Source organism: Equus caballus, chromosome 1, assembly GCF_041296265.1.
Source record: "Equus caballus isolate H_3958 breed thoroughbred chromosome 1, TB-T2T, whole genome shotgun sequence".
NCBI lineage: Eukaryota > Metazoa > Chordata > Mammalia > Perissodactyla > Equidae > Equus > Equus caballus.
The window spans coordinates 101,369,575-101,382,690 of NC_091684.1; the positions used below are offsets into that span (position 1 = coordinate 101,369,575).

Sequence of the window (13,116 nt, forward strand, 5' to 3'; positions counted from 1 at the left end):
CCTAAAGGCGACATAATGTGCAAACATCTCATCTTCCTGTATCTCCTCTCCCTCCTGCACGGTTCGCAGTGAAGTCTCCGGAGTCAGCTTGTCTGGTTCTGGAACTTTCTACGTGTGTGAGACGCTGGACACAGCGCTTAAGTCCTCGAGGCTCTGGGGCGTCAGGCGGGATGTCCCGCAAAGTATGGACGGCCAGCACCTGCTGAGCGCCTGGGTTTGGGCAGTGATGACGCCGCGACCTCGCCCAGCGGACCCAGCACCGCGGGGCCCAGCTCTCCGCCCGGAGCTGCCCGAGGAACCGGCCAGAGGAGAACAGTTTTTCCGGGAGGACGTCCCTGGGCAGACATCTTTGTAGGGAAGGGAGCGGCAGGTCCGTTCTCTCGCGCGGAGGGCGAGCTCCAGGAGCTGCTGTCCCCGTTACGTGCCTTTTCTGATACGTTTCAGCGCCTGCTTGTGAGCACACGGGGCAGGAATTTTGGGGGCGTCCAGAGCCTCCTGGACTCAGCGTTTCTTCCTCCAGGTGAGGCCTGGGGCCTTGGGCTCGGGCTGCCTCGCCAGCTGCTCCCTGCCCGGGTCCCAGCACCGAGCCGAGGCTCCGCCGGGGCAGCCGCTCCTCCCTCTGCGATGGATCGGGGACTCTAGGTACAGCCTCGCTCTTAAGGGGTATCCAGAGGGATGCGGGGTGCTCTAACTCAGCCACGAGGGGCCGAGCGTTTCTTTTCTTTTCTTGTGAAAAAAATTCACACAAATTAAGATGCATCATTTTAACCACGTTCAAGTTTAGCATATTCATAACGCTGCGCGACCACCAGCACTACCTAGTTCCGGTGGGTGTTCGTCGCCCCAAAGGGAACCCCGCCCCCATCAGACGGTCATCCCCACGCCCCCTTCTGTCTGCCCGGCAGCCGCGGGTCTGCTGAAGCCTTTTTATGGCACCTAGAACAGGGTTTCAATGGGAAAGCATCTTGTCACCTCCATCCAGTTTTTTGGGTCTTCAGTCTTAGGAGCTTGAGTGTCCCGACGTGGGTCGCTGCTGGATTCCTGAGAAGCCCTGAATGCGAATCAAGAGGGTTTCTCAGGATTTCAGCCGGAGGTGTAGCCAGAAGTTTCGGATGGGCCCAGGCCGCCCCAGGCCCTGCTCACCTTGTTCCTTCTCCGCTCCGCTTCAGGAGGGCCCGGCCAGAGGAGCACGGGGGACCCTGGACGATTCCAGAAACGCCCGCGTCCTGAAGGACCTGGCAGAGCCAGGCCTCCCAGGGCCTCCGCCCGCCGGACGTCTGCGGGGGGCCCTGTCCAGGCTCCTGGGAGCCCCCTGTGCAGGGGGCTTGGTGGCCCCACAGGACGCGCTCCTGCCCTTGTCCGGGGACCCATGCACATCACCTTATGTGGCGAGAGGCGTCGTGACATTGAAGGTCCTGAGAGGAGGCGTTCATCCCGGGCCCTAAACACCATCCCACGTGCCCCGCAGGGTGTCCCGCCGTCTGCGAGGGAAGTAGTCGCAGAGAAAGACACACAGAGACACCCCCGAGGAGGCAGCCGGAGGCGGAACTGGAGGGATGTGCTTGCAGACAGCGTGCTGCCGACGCCCCAGGAGCCGGAGGAGGCGAGGACGAGACCCCCGGGCCTCCGAAGGGTGTGGCCGAGCCGACGCCTGGGTGTCAAACGTCTGCCCCAGAACTGCGACGACGAGCGGGGGTCCCAGTTTGCGCGGTTGATCCGCAGCCCCGAGACGGGGGAGCATCTGCTCAGCAGTTCGGGGCGGACCCCGGCCGCCGCCTTCGTCAGTCTCCTGTCACCGCTGTGACGAACTGCCGCGGATCCGGCGGCTCAGAGCAACACACGTTTTTCATCTGACGGGTCTGGAAGTCAGGTTTGACGTGCGTCGCATGGGCTAAAATCGAGGCGTCGGCAGGGCTGAAATCCATTGCTTGTCTTCTCCATCTTCCACAGCCACCTGCCTCCAGGGGCCCGCCCTGCGTCACGCTGACCTCCGCCTCTGTGGTCACGTCTCCTTCTCTGGTTCCCACCCTCCCGTGTCCCCCTCTTAGAGGACCGTTGCAGTTACATTAGGTGCCCTGGTGGAGAAACCAGGATAAGCGCCCCATTTTAAGACCCCTGACTGAGTCTGCAGTGGCTCCTTCCCCATGAAAGGGGACACATTCGCAGCTCTGAGGGGGAGGGCGGGGTCAGCTTTGGGGGCCTGATCCGTGCAGCTCTCCAGCCTCTGTGGTCTGTGAAGACACATTACGGGGCCTGGAATAAACAGGAGCAAGCCCAGCTCAGCCTCTGCCCCGGGCCCATTAGGTGACACCGTGCTGGGCACTTAAGAAGCTTCTCACCCCTTGGTCGATGAGACAGCCTCATTGTGAGGGAACCCCGGGGCACCTGCCAGCCTTCTGGGTCTTGGCACCATCGCCCATTCACCGATTTTGGAACTTGCCTGGAAGCTGGGCTCAGGCTGCCAACGTGCACGTGAACAAGACAAACCGCCACTTACCTCCTTCAAAACCCAGATCCAGACACCTGTACCACCCCAGTCCCCTGCCCTGCTGTTTCCTGGCTTTGGTCATACGTGTGCGTTTACGACCACAAGCTCCTGAAGCAAGAGTCACGTGCTTCCTCTGATTCCTCTCCTCTCTCTGCTGCTGCTTGTGAACTGGATGTTGCTGTGCTGACCCTCCACTCTCCCCTCCATCTCTGCTCTCCTCTGAGCTACATTCTCCAGGAGATGTTTGCTGTCCCCGTCCAAGAGTGATATTTCCCCTGAACTTTCTCTGTCACCCTTTGCACGAGCGATGCTTTCATTTTCGTATTCTCACTGCTTGCATCTGTAGCTCTCCTTGGCTGTCAGTCCTGTGGGGTGGGAGCCGCTCTGTGTCCGTCTTTGCGATGCTCCCGGAGACAACCACAGGGCAGCTCATAAAGGTCAGTGAATGTTTATGGAGTCACTTAATGCCTCTGAGACCACTTCCTCACTTGGAAATCGTGGGAGGGATGTGATAACAGATGCAGATAGCAGAGACGTTGGGAGGGCCTGCTGAGTGAAAAAAGATGTACTCCAGGAAGCCAGAGATGTGTTAGGAAGGAAGGTGGCAGCTTGGCTATTTTATATACCTTTTTGCTTATGCAACTGTTTGCACTGCCCCTGAGCCGTAAGCCTGGAAGGCTCCCCAGGGGTGAGATGGTGGCATGACCTGGGAAGAGGGAAACGGTGGCCAGGACATGCCGGGCCTGGGCAGGGCTTTGTCTTCCAGGCCTTTCTGCACAGGAGCTGCCAGCTCGTGTCTCTGTTCCTTTATTACTCAGCTGGGAAATTAGACTTTAGATAATTAACTTCATATAATAAACCTGTTGGACAAAGGGTCGTGTGAGCAAACTGGGGCTGCTGTTTCTAGCCTGGCATGTTCAGAAAACCTCTCTTGCTGGCCAACTTGGCAGGGGCTTCTGGAACAGAAGTCACAAATAAAACTTCTGTGGGTCTGGCGTTGCCAGTTGACTCCTGTGCTGGCTGGTTCTCTGTGGGAGGAGGTCTGTCCCCAGAGGCAGGAGATCTGGTCAGTGTTCTGGCAGCAGCAACACCCCGGGCAGGACTGAGATGCCAGAGAGGGGTGTCTACACAGCAGACCTGGGCCAGCATCTCTGCGCTCCTCGTCACATCACTCTTGCTGGAGCCCAAGATGGCCCGCAGATGACTGCCACCTCCCACTGTGGAGTCACCGTCAGGACCAAGAGCACCCACTTCCAATAGTCAAAGGGTCGGGTTCACATGGCGCCCAAGGCAGGCAGAGTGACGGTCCCTGACGTTGGCTGCATTCTAATTCCTGGGACCCGTGAATATGTTCCCTTATGTGGCAACAGGACTTTGCAGATATGACTAAGGTTACAAATCTTGAGATAGGGAGATTAACCTGGATTATCTGGGAGAGGCCAAACCACAGGGGTGCTTGTAAGCGACCCAGGGACACAGTGGAGTCTGAGAAGACGTGACGGCGGGAGCAGAGGGCACATTGATGCAGGTCACGAGCCCAGAGCTGGGGCAGCCGCTAGAAGCTGGAAAAGCAAGAGGGCACGTAGTCCCCTGGATCTCCCACAAGGAACGCGTTCCTGCCGACGCCGTGGTTCCGGAGCAGTGAGAGCCCTTGTGGGCCTCCGACGTCCAGAACCGCAATGTGATGGATTTGTCTTGAGCCACTGAGTTTGTGGTGCTTTGTTACAGCAGCGATGAGAAACCAATGCAGCTGGCTCGGCACGATGCTTCCTTCTGCCAGCAGGAGCGCCCACGGCCACTGGCCCGAGGCGAGAGGCAGTGATGTCCGCTGACTGGGGAGTCGTGGCCACAGCACTGGTTTCCTGTTGCTGCTGTGCATTCTTGGGAGGAGACGTTGCCCTTTGAAAACCCCAAGACATAGGGAAGGAATCTGCAGCAACTCTACTGCCAAGAGCCGCATGGATCCCCAACCCGGGAGGTCGTGTTGCTTCCCCGTGCGCCAGGCTTCCTTTCTTCTCTGCTCCCTCCAGCCCCCTGGGATGCCTGTCTGGTTCGGCTCGGGCTGCATCGTGCGCAGGTGCTGTCTGCTCCAGCACCCACTCCGTCCTGCACCATGTCTTGAACGCTTCCCTTAGTTGTGTCCACTCCCCTCTCACTTCCGCTGGGCTCTGGCTCTCCCTGGGCAGCTCGGATGGAGATCTTTTTTCCCAATGCTGCCTGGGTTCTAGAGCGAAGGGGTGGAGCTGGCTCTTGCTGGCTCTCCAGGCCCACTGTGGGGCCGCTGATCCGACACACTATTGTCCTGTGTTCTAGTTCTTGACATTCACTTCCACGTCCACGTCTTCGTTCCATCCCTTGCCACTTTCTGGCATCAACTTGTTTCTGCTTTGACAGCAGCCCCTGGGACGTAGACATTCTCCCTCCCGTCAGGCGAGTCTGTGGGCTTCCTGCTGGAGCCCTGCCTGCACGGCCAGTTCCCTTGCCTCCTGTGCTCCCCACTCCTTGTCGAGTCCAGACAACCATCTGCTTGTTTTCTCTACTTTACAGCTATGCCACCATTCGGTTTTCCCCGCTACCTTCTACACCTGCCCCAGGATGAGCTACAAGGGCGGGTGTATCAGGCAAGCCCCGTCCAAAGAAAATCACATCCGTTATTTGAACAGAGAAAATTTAATATAAAGCGTTGCTCATGAGTTATTAAAGAACTGAAAAGGCCAAAAGATAATGCTTGTGCATTCAGAGGTAGCAGCTGTAGGAAGCAACTGCCATCCCTAAGGCTGGGGGACGGAGGGAAGAAGCTGAAATTCTCTGAGTTGAAGCTCAGATTTCTGGGATGAGGGCACTGCTGGCTTGGGCCGGTGTCTCTGAACTTGGAGATGGGGCCATGGTGCTGGGTCCCAGACTTCTGAGTTGGGGACACCGGCCGTTGGCTCTGGTATCAGTGAGGGTGTGAAATGAGGCTGGTTCTGCAAGCAGGTGTAGCACAAACTGCCCCCTGGATGCAATTCCTTCTCCTGGAACAAACTGTGGCTGCTGGGGCCCCACCGTCAAGAGCAGGAGTTAATGCGTACTTCCTCTCCCTGAGGGTTGTCAGATTCAGAAAATAAAAATACAGCCTGACGGGTTAAATTTAAATTCCAGATCGACAATGCATCATTTTTGAGTATATCTCATGCAATATTTGGGACATCCTTCACTAAATATTACCTGTTGCTTAACTGAAATTCAAAGATATTTGGGTGTCCTGTATTTTATTTGTCGGCTCTACGCTATCCTCCCGCCTCCTGGTCTCCCTCCGGCACCCCAGTTTCCAGACCTAACAGGAAGCAGTGGGCAGAGCAGAAATGAGGTTTGCACAGTCGCCACGCCAGCCTCAGGGAGACGAGGACAGAGGGATGGGTGGAGCCGAGACGTGAGAATTAAGTTGGCACAGTGAGTTATTGTCACCTCAGCCCCCAGCCTACAAAGTCCTCAGATCCGTCTTTGATTGCTTACAGCCAGGGGAAAACGGATGCTGTCACGGGCGGCTAACTTTCTGGAAAATTCTGAAGATTCCAAAAATCTGAAACTACCAGTCCACGGGGGAGAGTCAAAGACAAAGGGCACACAGCCTCTCTCCGAGCCCCTGTGCAATGGCATCGAAGGCTCTGCTTTTATTTTCTATCCTGAGAAAGATACGACTTTTTTTTTTTCTACTCTATCCCAGAATGAGTAACATTCTATGAACAAACAGAGCCGTAACTTAGGTGGCTGGTTTCGCACGTTTAGGCGGACTTTCCCAAGATGTTGCCAGTGTGCCTTTTGTTTTCCAAAATGGAAATAGCTTCGATGTTTCTGATTATGAAAGTAATACATGTTTATTGTAGAAAGTTCGGGGGAAAATGCAGAATAAAATTATAATTGCGAAAATGCATCACCCAGAGAAAGTCACAATTTAAAGTTTGGGATGTAGTTTTCACACATTTTACTAAGCGCACACACGTAGCGTGTACACGCGCACACACGCTCATACTCCAATTTTGTTGTGATTTTGTTAAAAAACATAGCGTATTGCTCATGCTATCGAAGTTTTATTGCAGCAATAAATTAACTCTGGGTTCTCGGTGGTTTAATAAAATGAAGATTTGTTTCTAGTTTATGCTTTTCCAGCACAGGTTGGCGGGGTCTCCGCTCTCTCAGTCAGTCAGTGAGCCAAGCTAACAGACCGCTGTCCTGTGACCACAGCGTCGGGCCCGTGGCCGTCCTGGCTGTGGTGGAGGGAAGAGAGCCGGGGGACAGGCGTTCTTTCTCCCGCACGTTGGTCTCCTCTCTCCTCAGCATCTTTAGACTCGGGAAGCAGTGGTCACGACAAGCCCAGAACTGGATATTAGGGGTCTCTGTTAATACCGTCAACAGAAAGTGGTGTTTTATTTTAAATGTTCTGTTTCTTTTTGTCTAACGAGAAAACATTTTTCCATGTGTTTATTAGACTTTTGAAAAAATTATTTTGTGAATTACATCATTTCCCCTTATCCTCTTGGAATGATTGTCTTTTTGCTTATTAAGTAAAAAGAGCACCTTATAAATTAAGCACAGCAATCCGTCCTGAAATGTATTACAAATATTTCCCCATTGTTTTATTTCTCTCATAACATTTTACGAGATTTTTAATTGTAAAGAAAATGTTGATTTCCAAGTTAGATTTATTATTTTTTCATTGTGTGTATCTTGGTGGCGTGATTATCCCAAGATAAGAAGAAAATTACCTATATTTGCTGATCATTGTTTTCATTTAAAACTTAAACATTTAAGCAATCTTTAAATTATATTTTGATGTAACAGAAGATATAGAGAAATAAATGTATTTTTTAAATAGAATCAGGTAGAAATATGCCCTTATATTTTCCATTTATTAAATAATCTTTTCCTCTACCCCTAATTTGAAATGCGACTTTTATCGTTCACTGGATGTTTTTATATATTCTGGGTGAAACATTTTGGTTATCATGTTAATAAATATGTTTTATACTACCAGCACCACACTGTTGCTTTTATATTACAATGTGGCTTAAAATTGAAAAGAGGAAATTTCTCTTTTTCACTCTTCCTTTTCAAGAATTTCTTGATTATTCTCATGCATTTATTCTTTCCGATCAACAATTCTTAAAAGCTTTGGTTTTGGGATCCGATCATACTTTTAGACATTACTGAAAACTTCAAAGAAATTTTCCTTGTGTGTTATATCTATTGATACTTACCTATTAAATTAAAACTGAGCAATATTGAAAATATTTATTTACTAAATTATTTAAAAACAAATACAATGTACCATTACATGTCACCATAAATAATATAATTTTTATAAAACATAGCTACATTTTCCAAAACAAAATACTAGTAAGGAGAGGGGTGTTGTTTTACATTTTTGCAAACCGCTTTAGTGTCTAGCTTATTGGAAGATGCTTGATTTTTACTTCTGATTCAGCATTCATCTGTTGCCAGGCATTGTCTTGGTTAAGGCATATGAAGAAAATCTGACTGCACACAGATGGGAAGCTGGAAAAGGCAGGAGTATTTTAATAGCTTTTTCAGGCCATTGTGGATATTCTTCTTTGATGCTACACCCCACTGAACAAGAGGTAATTTCTTAAAGGTTGTTTGATACGTGGAATTTGAAATCACATCAGTGAACTTTTTGTACTCTGTTCCATTAAAACCACTGGTGCATCTTTCTCTTGGAATGAATCTTTTATCCATGCTTTTGTAATGTCATGCGTTGGTAATTTGGAAAACACTGATTCATCGAGTTAGGCAGATCTGCCAAAGGTGGACATACTTCATTACACAAAATCAAAGAATCGTGGTCATTAATATCATCACAGATCTTATCAGGAAGTGGCGTCACCGGGGTTTCTCCGCTGGCTTTTTATCAGCAGACGTTTGGCAACGCCAGCCGAACCAGCCTTTGCCAGTCTTTCCATGACCATGTGCCCTTCTCCACCAGCACAGCGTGATAACCTACCCTGAGAGAGACCTCATCGGTTTTATCACTTTCACTTTGAGAAGCTGCAAAACACAACTTTTACCCCACAGCTAGAAGGACATGCAACTAAGATATACAACTGTGTACAGGGGGGGTTTGGGGAGATAAAACAGAAAACAACAACAAAAAAAAAACCCCCACAACTTTTGGCTTTCAAAATGCTCCTCATGCCGACATCTAAATATCCAAGTCCTTTTTCTGTAAACTGAATTAGTGATCTCAAAATGATGTGGCAACTGAACAGGCGCCATGATACTATTTGAAAATATTTTGTTGTGTAAGACACAATACGGTAAATTATTAACATCTAAAAAACCAAGGGAACAAGACTATTTGTCATACTTTCGTTTCTCATTTACAGTTTTCCCCAGTTTTTTGGCACAGATTCCTCCTTTTCATGAGTCAGCGAGTTCTCTGGTTCCGTCTTCCTTCAGTTTCTTTAGACGTGGTTGATACTCCTGTCGCTTGAGACAGTTGGTCTTCTTGTCTTCTTTAAGCCAGTAACCATCCATAAATATAAGAAAAATAAGTTATAAGTAATTTTATTTTATTTTTGAACAAAATATTAAATCCTGAAATAAATTTTAGGTAAAATTTAACAATTAGGAAAAACAAAAAAAAATCAGATATTATTGCAAAATCTGACAACAAGTTGCATTGTTTCTTGTTGGTTTCTGCGTAGGTACAAGAAAAACTTTGAGATTTTAAAGTAATAATTTATAGGACGGTAGATGTTGCTATAGAGATTATCGCAGGAAATAGTAAGACCAGAGCAGAACACAGTCAAAGTACAGAGGACAACCTGAATTAATCCTTAAAAATGTCCATATTTATTCTTTAAATTTACTATTTTTGCACATTCTAAAAAAACACAAGAACACATTCCATCAGCCATCAAAATGATGATGTCGTCACGTGTCTTATTGTCTGTGGAAAACTCCACTTTACACTAGTGAACATGGAAAACGGTACCTTACTATTATTAAGAAAATAATTTTGACTTCGGAGCCCTCCTGAGTGTTGGGAATACCCAGGGTCTCAGGTCACATTTTAATAACCACTCTTCCAGATGATCTTTAGAATTTTTTTTAATCAAACTCCAAAATTAATTCCATTGAGTGGTTGGCTGGAATGGACTTAATTGTGCCGGTTTATTTGCAAGGAATTGATATATTAAATTTCTTTTATGTCCTTCAGCAAAATTTCATAATTTTTTTATAGGATACATTCTCGTGTTTCATTAAGTGTCTTACCAGGTATTTTATATTTTTGTTGTATCCCAAGACGCTTCTATTCTCTTATTTTTTTAAAATAAATTCTCTTTAAGTGAGCTCATCCACTCCTACAGCCTCGATTTTTTTAAAAAAACATTTGGATGACTTTGCAATCTGTACTTGTGTACCCGATCGTTTCCTGAGCTTTCCACACACACATCCAACTCTCTGTTTGATTGTGCTATTATGACAAAGAATTTAAAGATTACAGAAGGGAACGCGTCCATCTCAGGTAACTGGAAGACTTCCTTTGGCAAAAATCCACTGGTTTTCACAACGGCTTGATCACCACTCAGTGTCCCACCACAGGCTCCCCACGGGCTGCGGGATAAAGTCATGCTCCGCACCGCGGCCCCCGAGACCCCGAGCGGCCAGCACCTCTGCAGCCTCACCCCACAACTAACGCCCGGGCGCGTCAACCCGCTAGGATCCTGCGACCACGTCAGTCCGTCTTTCAAGTTCTTTCTCTTCAGCTCAGACACTCTCCACTCTTCAGATCTTTCTTCCATGCCCCAAGCCCCAGGCAGAGTGGGTCGTCACTGTTTTGAGGCACACTTTGCACAGCCCCCCCATCATAACACATATTTCGTTGCATTGCACTTGGTTTACGAGTCAGTCCACTTCTCTAGGTGCCAGTTCTTTGGGGCTATGTTCCATGTCCTGTTTCTCTCACTACTCCTAGGACCTGGGACATGGCAGACCTTAATCGTTGAAGGGGTTGTTGAATTGAATGAATGAATGAATGAATGAATGAATAGCACAGCGATGCAGCTGATGACTACTTCTGGGTAGTCGAGTCACAGTGGGCGCCCCCATCCTCGGCCTGGGCTGCCACAAAAGCCGCCACTGAAGCAGCCTCTCCACGTTGTCAGGGCGAGAGCCCAAGCAACCAGATTTTAGCAACCGAGGCCTCTCTCTGTGTAGCATCCGTGTGTCCCGGTAATGAGCTCCCCGTGCACCATTCGCCCTCTGATTGGAGGATGGCCGCAGGCTGAGGGCCTGGACTTGCACTCAGGGGCCTGCAGTATTGCTGCCAGAAGTGGGGGCCACTAGGGAGCCATCTATGCATTAATCGCCCTCAACATGGGCAACCCGTCACGGAGCCCCTCACTGGCTTTCCCACAGCATCAAGTTGCTGCCTGTCATGTTCCAATTGGAAACCCAAATATCTCCTCTTGGGAAGAAAACATACAGCCTGGAGGTCAAGGACCTGGGTCCTGAGGTCACCGAGCTCCGGATTTGAGTCCTGGCTCTGCCACTTAACAGCCATGAGACGTTTAGCTTCCTAGTCTGTAAAGTGGGGATACACATGATGCTTACCTCATTGGGTTATTGTGAGGATTAAATGAGTTACTTTGGCCTGGTGCCAGCGCATAAATACTCAGTGGGAGGTTGGTCTTATCAACAAGGGGAGCAGACAGCCCAGTGGGTCAGGGAGGGGCCGGCCGGCTGATCTGACCCCTTCCCTTTATCGGCTTCTAACACACCCGGTAAAAGTACTCCAGGTGTGGAATCCTGTTTGGGGAAAAGAAGAGTGGAAAAGGATGGAGTCATCATAGTGGTAGAAACTGTAAGTGCAGGCGTGCAGCGTGGGGGCAGAATTCAGAGCTTCCACAGAGGATATATGGGATTCGCATCCTGCTGCCCTGAGCCCCGCGAAGGTGGGTGCTGTCTGCCTGTCCTGCAGCGGGGGGCCCTCTCAGTGTGTCAGACAGGACACTAAGGGAGGAGGGAGATCCTCCTCTCTCTGCCCTCCCTAGACAGAGAAAGTTTAATTCCTCTTTTATGTATACGTTTTATTGTCATATAACGCACACTGGGAAACGTGCACAAGTCATAAGGGTACAGCTTTATGAATTTTCACAATGTGAAAATCATGCGAAAGAACATTACCAGCTGCCCCAAAGCACGCCCCCCTCCAGTCACCTCCCCGTTATTACCTTCTTCCAAACTTACCGCTCTCTCGTCTAATCCATCTTTTTTTAAACTTAGAGCTGAGTGTCGAAGTTGGCACTGAGTATGAAGGATGCTCAGGTAAAGGGTGTGGACAGAGGGGAGAGGAGAGGGGTGGACAGCACAGGAGTTCAGCTCAGTGCTGCCCTGGGAAGCACCTCTGTCTACACCGCGTGCTGCCAGTGTAGGCTGCTACACACCCTTTCATGCCCCAGCTCTGAGAGCATCTCCTTTCCTGCTCCTGCACACGGATCTGTCCTGGTTCCCCCTCTTTTGCAGGCTTCTCTTCTCCCCTCTCTCCTGGACGACGACAATGCTCTCAGTCCTTCTCTACAACATCTGCGGGGTCCTCTCGTCCCTAAGAACTGGAGCCAGAAGGTAACTGGTTTACATCCTGGGGGTTCACCACTGCCCCGTGTGGCTCCAGGAGGAGGACATACTCTCTTAGACACATTGCTGCTTTCAGGGGCTTGTAACCCAAATGCGGAGAGAACACAGAGATGTGAAAATTAAACAGCAATATGGTGCAAATCAACGCGTATTAACATGTACAGATAAAGGCTGATAAAGAGAAGCGCGGCACGTTGACAACAAAAACAGCACAGAAAAGTGTGTCCCATCTTCTCACTGATCCATAACATGAAAACAAGAGCAACCATTTTTACATGTCTCTGAGCTGAGGAAAGACAAAAATCTTAAGATCAAAAGGACTCACTTTATTCCTGGCAAAAAGCACAAAAACTACAGCAAAATCTACACCTAGGAGCAAGGCTGTGCAATGTGAGAATACTACATATGCAGAAATGATCCAGAAAGTTTCAGGAGTCAACATGGCTGACTTGCAAAGACAGGAAGAAAGTGGGTCGTATTTTCCACCAATGAAAATGGAGAAATGAAATGCGAGAAGGTGACGGAACTCAGTTCTCAATGTTCTGAGGAAAATCTGTTTTAAACTTCAGTTTTTATACCAAGCCAAACTATCGAGCAAGAGAGAAGGTGAAATCAAGGCAATGTTAGATATTCGAAGAGTTGGGAGTTTTACCATTTCTGAGGAAATTATTTAGGAAAATGAGTAAAACCAAAGAAGAGGATGATGTGAAACACAGGGAATAATGCAGACTAATCCAGGAACTCAAAGGAAAGAGACCTCAGGACAGCAGCTGTATGGCAGGCCTAGGAAGGGGTTTTTTCAATTCGGAATTAAATGGGCTCCAAGAAAATGCCCCCCAAAAGGAGAATACAGGAGTTCAACCAAGAGAGAGAGCAAATAAATACTGCGAAAAACACAGATGTCTTTTCGCAGCAAGGAAAACAAAATCTATCATCAGGAAAAACAAACAAAATGAAATTTATCAGAACTTCATGGTCCCAGGGCAAAG

General features: G+C 48.9%; 1 long non-coding RNA gene across 1 annotated transcript; it reads left to right on the forward strand.

The window, feature by feature from the left end:
• Positions 1–2,798: 2,798 nt before the first annotated feature.
• On the forward strand, positions 2,799–7,504 carry LOC138923926 (uncharacterized). Its single transcript, XR_011438295.1, has 2 exons — positions 2,799–2,925; positions 6,643–7,504. It is a non-coding gene; the product is annotated as an uncharacterized lncRNA (long non-coding RNA).
• The last annotated feature ends 5,612 nt before the right edge of the window (positions 7,505–13,116 follow it).